This window comes from Centruroides sculpturatus, unplaced genomic scaffold, assembly GCF_000671375.1.
Source record: "Centruroides sculpturatus isolate CEXI.00-Female unplaced genomic scaffold, Cexi_2.0 scaffold135, whole genome shotgun sequence".
In the NCBI taxonomy this organism is placed as follows: domain Eukaryota; kingdom Metazoa; phylum Arthropoda; class Arachnida; order Scorpiones; family Buthidae; genus Centruroides; species Centruroides sculpturatus.
Window position 1 is genome coordinate 990879 of NW_019384343.1, and position 15413 is coordinate 1006291.

Here is a 15413-nt window from a genome sequence, read left to right on the forward strand (position 1 = left end):
AAACCTATGAAGAGGCAGTTGAGTCAGGAAAATAATGGAAAGATGACACAGAAAAGGAATTAGAAGCTCATCTAGAATTTAGCACCTGGACTGAAACAACACTTCCAAAAGATAAAGATCCAATAGAAACCAAGTGGGTGTTTCGAACAAAATCAGATGGAACAAAGAAAGCATGTCTCGTTGCAAAAGGATATCAGGGAGAAGAATTTAACAACTCATATGCACCAGTAGTAAGAATATCAACAGTTAGATTATTCCTATCAAAGGCAATTAATGAAAACTGGAAGATAATCCAACTTGATGTGCCAACTGCATTCTTAAACAGTGAACCAAAAGCTGATGTATACATTAAAACTACACAAGGTCTAATAACAAACAGTAAAGTTTTAAAATTAAAAAGAGCATTATATGGGTTGAGAGAAGCACTTTGATGTAGGAATGAGTGCTTTAATAACTTTGCTGTCAAAAATGGAATAACTTGTTCAAACTATGATTTTTGCTTATATAATGGAGATAGTATACATTTGATTCTTTTTGTAGATGATATTTTGTTATTTGGAGAAGCTGATAAGCTAAGAAACTTAAGAACAGAATTTAGTGTAAAATTAATGGGAGAGCCAAAGAACTTTCTAGGAATAGACATCACTTTGCACAAAAATACATTATCATTATCACAAGAAAGTATCATCGAAAACTCTTAATAAAATTCAAAATGAAGGGATGCAAAGGTGTTTTAACTCCAATGGAACATGGATTTCAAGCTGATCTTTCAGAAGAAACTTTGAGCGTTCCATTCAGAGAATTAATGGGAAGCTTATTGTACTTGTACATAGCACATACTACTCGTCCAGACATTGTGTTTGCTGTTCCCACTTGAATAGATATCTTGATAAACCCAGTGGAGCACTTTGGATGGCAGGAAAGAGATACCTCAAAGAGACAAAAGACCTAACCTTAAACTATTCAGTTTGCACAGATGAAAAGCTGATTGCATTCTCAGATGCAGACTAGGCAGGAGACAAAAATGACAGGAGAAACATAAGTGGTTATGCAATTTTTCACAATAATAATCTTATATCTTGGTCATCCAAAAAACAACAATCTGTCACACTATCTGTAGCAGAGTCAGAATATTTAGCATCTGAAGCAACCACCACTGAACTTATCAATCTTCAAGGAATAATATTGAAATTAAACTCTGGAAGAAAAATTGTAACAGTCATGAACATGGATTATCAAAGTGCCATCAGCATGATTGAAAACTATGAAAATAGCAAAAGGTCAAAACATGTCGATATAAGGGCACACTTCATTAAAGACCTAGTAACGAAAAATCTTTTCAGTTTAGGCTATGTTCCCACGAGTGATAACATAGCAGATACTTTTACTAAACCGTTGTGTTCAAACAGATTCATTTGTCTTAGGAAACATCTGGGTATATTCAAGACATCAGATTGTGTAATGCATAACTAATTCAATTTCATAATGTAAACCTTTTGAAATTGAGGGGTGGTGTTAAGTATTGTAAAGCTTGAGCCACCAGAGGGCACACAAGTTCTATATATATGATTGGCGGGCTTTCCAAAACTGTCTTTCTTCTCTCTTTCACACTGTATGTGTGTGTGTTACCAATAAAGTAATTGTTAATGTTACCAAATTAGTCATCTCCTCATTTGGATTTTATCAAATGTATTTTTTTAAGTAAAATAATAATATAAAGTTTCTTACCTATCGCGTAAGTTCAGGGTATTACTGTGTTAGCTTTTTCATATAAGTCTTTCAACAGCAATGTTATAGCGATACACCAACCAAAGCCAAATTATTGAGCTAGAAATGGCTATAATAATAAATAATTTTATAAGATGATGATGTTTGTTTATAGTAATGTTAGTTGATATTCTTATAATTTTATTAATGGATCCATAAAATGATTGAAAACTTCTCTACAATAGTAATTATAAAATTTATAAAGAAATTTTGTTGTTGTTGTTCTAACCTTAACTAGGCTAAATAATGGATTTTCTTTCTAAATCATAAGTCATTGCAAAAAATTATTCAAAAAATATTTTATTAAAAGCATTTATTTTCATACAAGCATAAATTGAAAGAATGTGTTTTTGTATTGTGTTTGAAATGAACTAGTTTTGATTGTGGACAGTATTTCTTTCTCAAAATTACAATTGTAAATTGATAGTAGAGATTTAAAAAAATTGCCAGGATGAATTTAGATTTACAAAAAATATATTTCTTGGTAGACTATACATACTGGATGAGTCTATTTCTTCATTTGGTCCTTTCACATGCTGTTGAGGAAATAATGATTCCATGGTGGAGTCGACCTTTTACCGTAGGCTACTCGTCCGTCATCCAATGCAAAAAAGTTAAAAACAGTGGGTGATCGGTTAACTAACATAATCCGTTCCAAGACTTTGTTCGTTAACCAATTATCAATTTACCATAGGTTTTTATGGGAATTTGATTAATTTGTTCCGGAGACTCCAAAAAAATAAAAAAATATATACTTTCTTACTATATTTATTTATATGTAATAGTAAAAATACATACATACACAGTTTGCATTTTTATTAGTCATGTTTGTTTCGTTTGTGGGGGTTAAAGAATCTGCCCAACGTCAATTGCTTTTCTCTTTTCTTCAAGATTTTTTGGAAGTAATTAATAGTATTGCATTTGTAGATATCCCCAACCCCTTAACTCTTACTTGGTTTCTACGATGAGTACAGTTCTTGACACTCCTCTTTTTAAGCTCCATAATACTATCAGTTTCTTTTTAAATAAAAATTTCAGAAAAGCACTTACAAAAATTCAGAGAACAGAAATCAACTAGTGCACAAAAAAATTATTTAAATGCAAGGCCCGGATGAAATTCGAAATTTAATATTAAAACTTAACGAATATCCGATGGGACAGTTAAACCATCACGTTTCGTAAATAAACCTCGACGCAAAACTTAACGAGTACTCCTTGGACAGTCTTGTGAAGACTATAAAAAATTATTTGTCAGAAAGGTAAACTAAAAGCTCGAATTACAAGGAAAAGTTTCAAAATTCGAAGGAATGCTATCCGATCAGTATCGGGTTGAGCATCGATGTTGACGTCTCCCGCGCTCCGAAAGGTTTTGAATTGTTACCTGAAGACAAGGAAAAATCAACTGGTATTCGTTATTTTCTGTCGCTTTTTTTATGTTTGTCCAGTAAAGTGTTTGCTATTTGAATATGTGTTCATTGTCCAATCATAAAAATCTTTCACGAAAGTGTTCATTATCCGATCACCCACCGTAGTTATATTTTTTGTAAATCTAAATTTGTCCTGGCAATTTTTTAAAACATATTTATTGATTTTATCATTGTGTCACCACTAGAGGACTATTTTAACTTTTTTGCATTGGATGGCATTAGAGTAGCCTACAATAAAAACTCTGTCATGGAAATTCAACTCTGCCATGGAATTATTACCTCAACAGCATGAGAAAGGACCGAATGAAATAGACTCATCCAGTATGTATAGTCTATCAAGAAATATATCTCTTGTAAATGATAGTAGGGATTTTTATTCTTATTGTAAAAAAATAAGATTGAGTTAAATCTGAATACTGGACTGCTTTCTTTATTATTCAAATAAAAATAAAACCCTAATGGTAAAAAGTAGAAAAAAATCATAATAAATATCTGAAGAAAAAGTACAATTTTGATCATCCAAGTTATTTAATTCTAAAAATTCTTTTTTATATTCTCATTTAAACATTATTAAATATTTTATACGTATTCATATAATGGAGTTTGTTTCAGTCTAAATAAAAAACCTTGTTTAGCATATAGTTATTTTATTAACAAAGTCAAAAATCCAGTTTGTAATGTAAAAGCTTGCTTTTCTACTTCAAAAACAAATAGTAACAAGTTCTTTAAAAATATCAATTATGAACTTTTAAGTGATTTGTCACTTTTTCAATGTATATTATTACTCAAAACGTTTGAAATTATTCTATTTTAATGGTATTACCTATTTTTATATATAGTAGTCATTCTTAAAAAGTATGCATATAGTTATTATTTATATAGTTATTATAGTTATAATTATTTATTTAGAAATCTTATAGAAAATATAAACTGTCATCCATAATTAGTTAATATAAAATGATTATAAATGGAAGATTTACCTTGTACAAATCTTAACTTCAAGCATAACTTTACTATTGCTTCTCTCTACATCATCAGGTGCAGCAATTTCACCAACTCTACCTCTGTCTTCATAATCTGCATCATCATAATCACCATCTTTTTGGAAGTAACAAATCATTAGATTCAAAATTTCATTTGCAATATAATTCTAAATAAGGACCAAAAGAATAAAAGGGAAGCATATTACTTGGAGATAAAATTAAGTTATTAAAGAAATCAATTTTTATGGAAACACCATCTACATGGTGTTTCCATAAAAATTAGTGCACCAAGAAAGATCTGTTGTATTGCTGCAAAACTTGGCATGCAGATAACTCTCAAGCAGATATGGAAATGATTCAAGTTATAGCATGATGGCTCATTGCATAATGCCAGCAGAGGGCATTAAAGTGCATCTCCCTTGGCCTATAAAATAATGTGCAAAGTGCATCATGTCTGTAGTTTACTTGTTGCAGAGGGATGCTTTATCACTAGAGATGCCTTAATGTTGCAATTGAAGACCATATGAAAAACTAATGAAGTTTGAGAGGGGAAGAATCATCGAGTTGAGAGAAGCCAGATGGTCATCTGGCTGAATAGCCTGCCATCTAGGCCATTCTGATAACATCGTGAAGAGATATTGGGACCAGTGCACAAGAGAGAGAGCTCACACACATGGTGCCCAGGTTCAAGATGACCTCGGCAAACCACTAGCCTGAGAGAACTACCTGGTCCTCTGACAAGCATGCACACAGCCAACTGTATTGTTGTCCACTATCTGGACACAGGTGGCACCATCATTATAAACCCCTGTATTTGTCTGTACCATTTTGAGGCATCTAGGTGAGGAACATTTGGTATTGCATTGGCCATTACGTTTGCTGCCATTGACACCACTCACCATCGTCCCCATTTGGAGTGATATCTCTCCTGATTGGACCACAGTGGAATGGAACCAGATCATTGAAAACAACAAATTCAGATTCAATTTGAGTGATGATGGCTGTGTTTGTATCTGGAGACCATATGGTGAACACCTCAATCCTGCCTACACTTTGGAGTAACACACCATCCATCCCCAAAGATGGTGTGATGGTCTGGGGTGCATCACATACAACAGTGGGTCACCTTTAGTAGTGATCCAGGGACCATGACAGCCCAGCAGTACATTAGTGACATCATGTATCCACATGTTTTGCTTCTCATGGCAGGGGTCTCAAGAGCATTTTTCAATAGGACAATGATTGATGACACATGCAAGGGTGTCACAGGACTGCTTCCACCACATTGCCACACATCCCTGGCATGCCCTGTCTTAATTTGTCACCGATTGAACATGTCTGGGATCACCTGGGATACCAAGTTGGACAGTCTAGGAGTTTAGTCAAACTAGAGAGCCACTTGCAGCAACTGTGGACTTAGATGCCACAGGACATCATACAGCATCTGTATGCCTCCATGCCTGCCTTTATCACATTGTGTATTTACACTAGAGGTGGCCCTAGAGTACTAGAACCTCCTTTCATTTGTCGTTTTTCCTGCAAAATGATCCTTTTGCTTTCATTTTGTAATCAGTTACTTATATCACCATTACACTCACACATGTCCGAATTCATTTGATTCTGACAACTCTTTGGTGTGCTAATTTGTATGGCAATGAATGTATTTTAAACAAGTCCACATAGGTATAGGATATCATTTTGAACATTTATTTCAAGGAATGTAAACATTAACATCTGATTAAGTTTTTACAATCTAAGTGAAATACAGTAATACCTCAATTTTCGTTGATTTTTTTTTTTTGAATTTGTCTCAGTTTAATATTTTATAAAATATTAAATTAAGATATAGGACACAAAGGCATAATAATTAATTTGTCTCAGTTTTCACTGGTTGCCTTGGATTTCATTGGCATGCCCACGTGACCTTGCTGCTAATTTTGCAAAAAAAGGGCGACCCATGCATTTTACTGCTCAGTGTGGCATTGTTTCTCATTGTGTGAGCAATACCCTGTGCATCTAGCAAAACAATTCCATTGCTTTCCTTTCTTTTTATCTCTCTGAGACCAAAGAAAGTTTCCAGAGCCAGCAGCCCTTCGAATGCCAAGTTAAATGTTCATTTATTCTTTACATTAGTCTTTTATATTCATTTTATATTAATTTCTTACCTTTTTTAGTATTAAACACTATATTTATTCTCTATAAAATGTGTTTTTGGTATGTATTTTGGAGTGTCTAGAACAGTGTTTCACAATCTCTAACAAACTGTCGCCCCTTCAATAAAACAGTTATGTAGTATTTCCCCCTTCACTTCAAAAACAATTTTGTTGGGTTTATTAGTTTAAATTTTTACAAAATATATAATTATCAAATAAACATTTATTTACTGAGAATACATATTAGATTTTGATATAATTAACAAAATTAAAATTAAGCAGTAGTCACTGTGAATCCCCGCTGCAAGCTTCAAAATTCTGATGCCAAGGGCTAATGCCAAATTCATATTGCATTGAATAGACTAGTTAGTAGTAAAATGTTATTTGTTTAATTATTGTATGATGTAATGAATAAAATATCTAATTATTCTTAATATAATGTTTTACTATATCACCCAGAAAATTGTATTTTGCCCCCTAAATATAAATTGTTACTAATCGCCCCCAATATGGAAAAACGCCCACATGGGGCGATATCACCCCATTGAGAAACACTGGTCTAGAATGAATTTATTGGATTTACATTGATTCATATGGAAATAATTGCTTTGGTTTTCGTCTGTTTTGGATTTTGACAATTGCTGTTGGACAGATTACCAACAAAAACCAAAGTATCACTGTTTAAGCAAAAATAAAATTATATTTGAGATTCTTTTGAACAAATGCAGTTCAATAAAAAAATTAACAAAAATGTAATACTTTTTCTTGAATACTAATTGCTCATTTAAAGCAAGTTTTCTTTTAGAACTTATTTTCTCTTGAATGTGAATGTGCAATTTAACTTTAAAAACAATACATACTTTGGAATCAAAAACATTCCCATAAGAATGCTTGTATTTTATTTCTAAACAGTTATCAAGAACCGAATAAAGGAATATCACTGGGTATAAGTAAAAAGTTAATAGATTAACACAATTAAAAATATAAACAAAACTAAGTTGTTTTCACACTTTCATCATGTCCAATTACCAGGAACAAAACAGTCTTTGCAGGAGGATTGTTTTGTTCCTTGTGATTGGACATGATAGAAGTGTGAAGACAACTTAGTTCCTTCTATATTTTTAATTGTGTAAAAATACCATAAACCATTTTAATTGAAATTATTAGATTAAGTCTGAAGACATTTATAGAGAATTTACTATGAGGAGAGGAGCATACCTGAACTTTTTTGCTTGGATAATTTACTTACAACTGAAAAATTTTCCATTGTGTTTATGAATCTGCTGCAATAAATTAAGTTTGAATTGGCTAACTTCAGCTAATTTTCTAATCTCTAGAATTTTCCAAACAGATAAAATAATTAACTTTAATAATTTTTAACATATAGTTCATGATGTTTTTAATGTCTTTCATGAACATCTCCAAATCCACTACAACAAGACATTGTCTTTATTGCCACTTCAGTTTAGATGATACTGTAATGATGGAGTGAAAATATATTGTTCCAAATTACTGCTTGAAAAAGCACACAGAAAAACCTGAGCAATGGCCAATCCAACTTTTCCTAGAAATTTAAATTTAAACAGGTCTTTTTCCTTGCAGAAAATTGTTTGTGTTTTTATTTTTAAATACATTCAAAGACACTTTCTAATAGAAGCTATTAACAATTTTGTATAATTTCAAACTTTCTCAATAAATAAATTTATTAAAATTAACCAAAAATTCTTTGTAAGTATTTTATTAATATTAAAATTATCATTGTTGGCTGTTTACATAGAAGAATGGAATAAAGCCTGTTTCACAATTGTCAAGAAAGCTAAAATCTGTATAAGATTTCACTTTCCATTTCTGTTTCACAATTAACTAGCAGATTCCTTAAAAGTGTTCCAATTGATTCAAATACAATTGATTGGTTAAAACTGCTATTAAACCACATTTGTTATTGGAAGCTATCTTACAAAAATGCTTCATGATTTTACCATCTCTAAAGATTGGAATGAGTGCAGATCTGTTAGATTTCAAGAACAGCTTTTATACACTGGTGGAAATTGAAAGTGTTACACCCAGATGGAATTGGTGGAAATTCATGAAACTTGGTAAACATGTACAGGGGCATATTCAGAAGAAATGATCACAAAATTAAATGAATTAAGCAAGGTTTTATTGCTGTTTGGTACATGTTTCAGTAAGTGGTATGCTCACTTTGATCATGGATACATTCTTGGTTCCTTGCAGGCATTGAATCAATAAGTGCTTGAATGTCTTGTTGGGGTATGTCTCTCCATGTCTGCACAACTTATGCAGTCAGTTGTACAGTGCACGCTAGATGGATGGATCATCCTGTCCACATACTGGTGGACGGTCATTGTGCTTTCAATAACCACCAACTAAGTCCTGCTCTTGTAACTGATTGCCTCCCAAACCACGACACCAGGAGTTTGACCTGAGTAAAACTCTGAAATTACAAGCAGGATGGGCTCTTTCTCCAACACACCGGCAGACATTTTGCTGACTATCACATCGGCCTAAACAGAATCGGGATTCATCACTAAACACAACTGTACACCATTCATGTGTCCAATTACGTCTAGCAGCACATCACATTAGCTGTTGTTGGCAATGAAATCTGGTTAAGGGAACACATTGCATGGGGGTCCAAGATCTCAGCCCAACATCAAGCAATCGGTTTACAATTGTCTGTGGGATGACTCTGGCAGTAATTACTGCTTGGATCTGTGCTGCCAATGCCCATCTGTCAGCAACTGCCATCCGCACAATATGGCGGTCTTCATGTGGTGTCGTCCTTCTGCGTGGACCTGTGCCAGGTCTGCGAGTACTGGACCCTTCCTGCATCCACCTTGTGACCACTCTTTTTATTGACATTGCAGTACGGTCAGTCCTTTGGGCGATTTCACGATATAATGCTCCCATTTCTGAAATGCCAATTATCCGACCTCTTTCAAAGTCGGACATTTGAGTGTACGGAGTTCTCACTCGTCAATATGGCATAGCTGGTCACCAACAACATGTGGACCAAAAAAGTCACGTTCCATAACACAGTTCACAAATTATAAACTAAACACTATATGGAGACATTTGTTATGCAAAATTGCTAATTTTCATACCACTGTATGTACTTCATTTAATTTTTGATCATTCAATACCCTTCAAAAAAAAAAAAGATTCTTTTGCCCCAATTTCATATGTCTTCAACTATACTGAGTGGGTGTAACACTTTCAATTTCTGCCAGTGTATATAAAATCTGCATGCAAACTGATTTCAGAAACTGATCTGTATGGTTTTACACAATTGTGAAATGACTGTCAAAGCAGAAAACTTGTGACTGTGATTGAGCCACATCTGTCTGTTATTTGCATTGCAAAGGATGATTGTGAAACACTCTTAAGAAAATTTACTTTTAAATTTGAAATATTATTTAGTCAATAAAAGTGGTCAATATTTAATTTATAGTGAATTATTAAGATTTTGATGAATTGTTATCTAAATTTAACATTACCATTGGCATTTCTTCTTCGTCTAACAACTTTTCCTTTAATTTCTAGTTCAATTTCAAATTGTTTAAATGCTGAAAATAATAATAAAAACAACTTTAGAGTTCAATTTAGTTAAAAAAGTAATATGTAATAAACAAAGTATTATAAACATTATATTGTGAGGTATATTTATTTTAATTTTCAACTTTTTTACATCTGTGTCATTTTATATTTAATTATTATAATTTCTGTGTATACTCATCTTACAAAAACTGCTGGAATACACAGCCACATCCTCACCTACTTGAAATCACTACCCAGGAAATTACAGTAATTAAAAAGCCAGAAACATTTCTTTAAGGCAGCATAAAATTTTATTTTTAATCTAATAGTACCATTATAAATCAGACAAAGACATTAAGTTTCATAAAAAGTTTGAAGATAATTAAGTATTACAGTCAGATCTGTCTAAAGTCAGTGTTGAGATTCAAATCTTGTCGTCACCAGATGGAGCTGTGCAACCCTTCTGTTCTTATAGGTATAACTATAGCCCCTTTTGTCTTAGATTCTCTGTTTTCTCTTTTGTTACATTGAGAAAAAAACCAGTGAATGTCAGATAGATCAAGCTATGTAGACTTGTATGTCCTATGCTTTTGTATATACCTATCTTGAGTAATCCAATTTGATTTCCAAATAAACCCGTGTTTTCTGAATACAGAGCCTATTTATTGAGTTATTAAACAACAGTCAGTCAGAATGGCAAGTCTCTGTTTAGACCCTACACAACTTAACTGGCTTATGAATGATTACACAGGCCTGCATTTTTTTGGTTGTATCATTTTTTAAAGTTTTGGTGATGGACTCCTATCTATTTTTGTGCACTGAATCCAAAAATGACCTTAGTTTTTCTCTATTATGTCAAAACTTTTTCTAATCACAATCTGTCAAAAGTGTCATATATGGAAAAAAATCAAAAATATAAGACTTACTGCCAGATTTAATTAATTAAACACATCAGAAATGCTGGCATCTGTCAGTTTATGATGAAAACAAGTTGTTCACATCATAAACCGGCAGATAGCAGCACTTTTGTCCTTAAACATTTTGAATATCTCAAGTGTCAGTGTTGGCGCAACCATTGGTGTGCATTGCCGCGATCAAATGTGTTGGTATCGGTGGATAGCTGTAGATGCTTGAAAGCTAACATACAGTGTTCGACATGGCGCCAAGAGGCTGTAAAAAGTCTGCAGATTCCTTTGTTACATTTGTGGTGAGTTAATGGTGTCAAGGCAAAAAAGGAATACAGTATAACATTCTTCGTGCAGCAAGTGTACCTTACGTATTTCAGTGTAAAAATAGGAGATCAAGACAAAACTTGGGCACCTCACTATGTTTGCTATACATGTGTTGAAGGACTGAGACGGTGGTCAAAGGGTGAACAACATTCTTTCAGATTCAGCATTCCAATTATCTGGCAAGAGCCACAAAATCATACTGATGATTGTTACTTTTGTTCAACCGGTGCTCACGGTTTCAATGTAAAGAATAAAAAGAACATTGTCTATCCAAATCTACCATCAGCTTTATGTCCTGTCCCTCATGGTCCAGATGTACCAGTGCCTATGCAACCAGAACATTTACCTGAAGTACATGGTTCAGAAACTGAATCAAGTGAAGAAACCAAAGATAACGAAGAGGAGTACAAACCTGGCAAATCTGCACCACAACCATTTACATAAAGTGAACTGAACGATTTTATTTGTGACTTACATCTGACCAAAGAGATTTCAGAGTTGCTTGGTTCAAAGCTTAAAGATAAGAATTTGCTCGCAGCTGGTGCTTCATTTTCCTGGTACAGGTACAGAGAAAAAGATTTTATTCTATACTTTTTGGAGGAAGGAGACTTAGTATTCTGCAATGATGTGTGTGGACTGTTTAAGACATTCAACACTCCGTACGAAAGCACTGATTGGAGACTATTCATAGATTCGTCAAAACAAAGCCTTCAAGTTGTCCTGCTTCACAATGGAAACAGGTATGTATCAATACCCGTAGGGCATTCTGTACACTTAAAAGAACAGTGCGACAATTTACAATTTGTTATCCAGAAAATTAAGTACGATGATCATAAGTGTGTGGTGATCTCAAAGTAATATCGATGACCCTTGGACAGCAAGGCAGGTACACAAATTTTCCATGTTTTTTATGTGAGTGGGATAGCAGAGACAAGGAAAATCATTGGAAAAAGAAAGGCCACAACGACTTTCATTGGAACCTGGGGTAAGAAATGTGCTCCAAAAACCTCTCATCGAGTCGACAAAAGTTCTCCTTCCACCCCTACACATCAAATTAGGCTTGATGAAGCAATTTGTGAAAGCCTTACCAAAAGATGGTAAATGTTTCCAGTACATTTTGTAGCAAATTTCCAGCCTTGTCAACTACAAAACTAAAAGAGGGTATCTTTACAGGTCTGGATATTAGAAAACTTTGCAAAGATGGAAATTTTGAAAAAGAAGCCTGTGTCACCTTTAAAGACGTAGTAATGAAGTTTCTAGGCAACAAGAAGGATCCTAATTTCAAGTTTATTGTTGAGACAATGCTGCAGAAGTACCAAAATTTAGGCTGTTCCGTGTATTTGAAGGTTCATTTCTTACATGCACATTTAGACTACTTTCCTGAAGAGATGGGTGAGAGATTTCATCAGGACATTAAAGAAACGGAAAAGCGTTACCAAGGCAGATGGAATACTACAATGATGGCAGACTATTGCTGGATGTTGCATTGAGATGATCCCAGAATAGCACATGCGCAGAAAAGCCTGATATAGAGTATAGTTGGTCCAAAGAGACGTCGACATGATGACTAAAATGTTTTATTTTCTATTTTTTATATTCTATTTCTATATTATATTACATTGTCTATTGTAAGCCACAAAATAATACGTTTTATACGAAACAAACCTATTTCAATTTGTCATTAAGTCTCATATTTGTGATATTTTTTGTCATATACCACATTTGGCACATTGCGAATTGCAAAAAATTCTTACATGATGGAACTGAACTAAGGTCATTTTTGGGTTCAGCGCACCAAGATACATAGGAATCAATCATCAAAAGTTAAAAAACAGAACCTTTGCAGGCTAGTGTTATTGTTGAATATATTAAATAAAGTAAAAACATAACTAAAAAAAACAAATATATTTACCATTAACATTCAGATCTTTTTTATTTATACCAATTTCATTGGCTGCTTCATCAAAGTCTTTAAAAACATCTAATTCAATGTCTTGATTAATTTGTGGTGGTTTATGTTTTTCTTTTGCTTCAGATACATTCACGATAATTTCAAACTAAAAGATTTAATTATAGCAATGATTTTTAAATCATGTTTTTAAAGTACATTATGGATATATATAAATTACTTAAATTTTTTCTTTAATTTTAATAAATAAATATAAATAGAATTAAAATTAAATTAACAATATGTAGTATTTATAATTATTAGCATTAATAAATGATATAAAGAACTTTGATTTTCCCAGTTCTGAGCACAAATCTAGAAGTTAGTAGCAAAGACAGGACATTTTTTTGCTGAATTAATCAATGCACCATTAACAGTGAAGTTTAAATAATGCTAATGCTTTCAACCTGGTTAATGGACCATGCTCAGTGTTGACAATTAAAAGTGAAATGCCAACATTGGTAAGAAAGAAAGATGTGACAGAGAAGTAACTACAGTGGTGGCATTTAATGTGAAAGATTAAGGAGATATTGACAGGAAGGAGTAAGGAGTCTTTGTGCCTTATGTAACCCACTGTTAAAGGTACATTAATTAACTCAGCAGAGTAACCACAATGGCAAGTTCATCCTTATGAATATTTTTATACTTATGAGATAAATACAAAAGATTAATGTAAATTGTCATTTTAAACTAGTTTTCTTATCATCCAATCAGCATGAATTGCTGATTGTCTTTTGTCTTGAACCCATCTGCATGTAATCTAATCAACTGACTTTATTCATATACTTGAATAACAATCCCATTATCTTATGCTATCTCCAGATTGTGAACCAGACAATAATACTATATGAGACTACAGACCATCAGTATTATGAATATATATAAAAGTCAAAAAAGAATTGTAATTTTTTACTATTAATAAAACACACCTTTAATAATCCATCTAATAAAAATTAATAATATAATAACGTTTTCGANATTAATTAGATGTAAAATATATTGACAATGGAGTTCCTAGTAAGACTAATATTAATATATTCTAACAGAAAGTCTTGACACAAATAGAAATAGATCAGTTGCATTATTTTTTTTTATTTATGTAAAAAATTACTTTTATATAACGAACGAACTGGATAAATATACTATTAATAAAACACACCTTTAATAATCCATCTAATAAAAATTAATAATATAATAACGTTTTCGATTGTTTCTTAATGATATTCTTCAGTTACCATAACATAGAATAAAATCGAACACAAAAAAGAACATAAATACAAAATTAAAATATAATTAACGGAAAAGTAGATAAAATAAACGAAAAATAAAAATTAATCTGAAAAAATGTCCCTTAACAAATAAAAATAAATAAAGTCATTAATTCTTGTAAAAGGATCGCCATGCGATAGGTAAAGAGTCTACATCTCTATGATGGTTGATGCAACCAGTTTTCTTGTGTGCCTTAAAGATCTCTAATTTCTCCAGATATTTCATTGTATGTAAATTTGTCGTAGGTTTAATAATTTTCGCCTGATCTCAATGGACTTGAATGTCGTGTTGCGTTGTGTAAGACGATAGCACTGTGTTGTCAAGTTTCTTATTAATCGTATATTTATGCTCTTTGATACGTTGTTGCAATTTGCACATTGTTGCGCCTACGTAGACGAGATCCGAATTAAAATGCCGATCGTGTAACGGTATAGAATAGATTCCTGATGCCGATTTCCAGTCATAACGCTTCTTATCGTTTCTTAATAGCTTGAAAACTGTAGGATTGCGTCAATATACTACACTGAAATCATTAGCCTTGGCCGTTTCTTTATGTATTTGTCTCAAAAACGGGACATAATTTAAAACCATCTTTTGTCTACGATCTACTGTGGGATGCCGTTGTTTAGTTGTTTGGAAGGTTGTAATAAGATTCTTTATGATTTCCTTTTGGTATTCCTGTTGTTCCGCAATTTTTAGAATGTAGTTTAGCTCCGCCATCGTGTCTTTTATACTAGAACAATGTGTATAAGCCCTTTTTATCCAGGACCTAAAGGCCGCCAATTTGATGTGATGCGGATCGATTGAATTATGCGGAATTAAAGTGGGTTGAAAGCATGGTTTTCTGTATATGCCGGTCCTGATTTCTCCCTGTCTGCAAGCGATGGAAATGTCCAAAAAATTTACAATACTATCACTCTCCTGGTCCACTTGTAGTAATAAACCGTAAGGGTTATTATTGATCCTATCCAAAAATTGCTGTAGGTTAGGTTTTCGTTGCCACAAGATGAATATATCGTCGACGTATCTGGCGTACAAAATGATAAGGTGTTGGAATTCGGGTAGAATTTTGTTTT

The 15413-nt window shown here is 32.9% G+C and overlaps 1 long non-coding RNA gene across 1 annotated transcript; it reads right to left on the reverse strand.

Annotated features, from left to right (window-relative positions):
• Window positions 1-4208: 4208 nt before the first annotated feature.
• On the reverse strand, window positions 4209-13205 carry LOC111634922. The gene is made up of 3 exons (XR_002758301.1): window positions 13033-13205; window positions 9849-9917; window positions 4209-4292 (listed from the first exon to the last, which is right to left on the reverse strand). It is a non-coding gene; the product is annotated as an uncharacterized LOC111634922 (long non-coding RNA).
• Between the last annotated feature and the right edge of the window lie 2208 nt (window positions 13206-15413).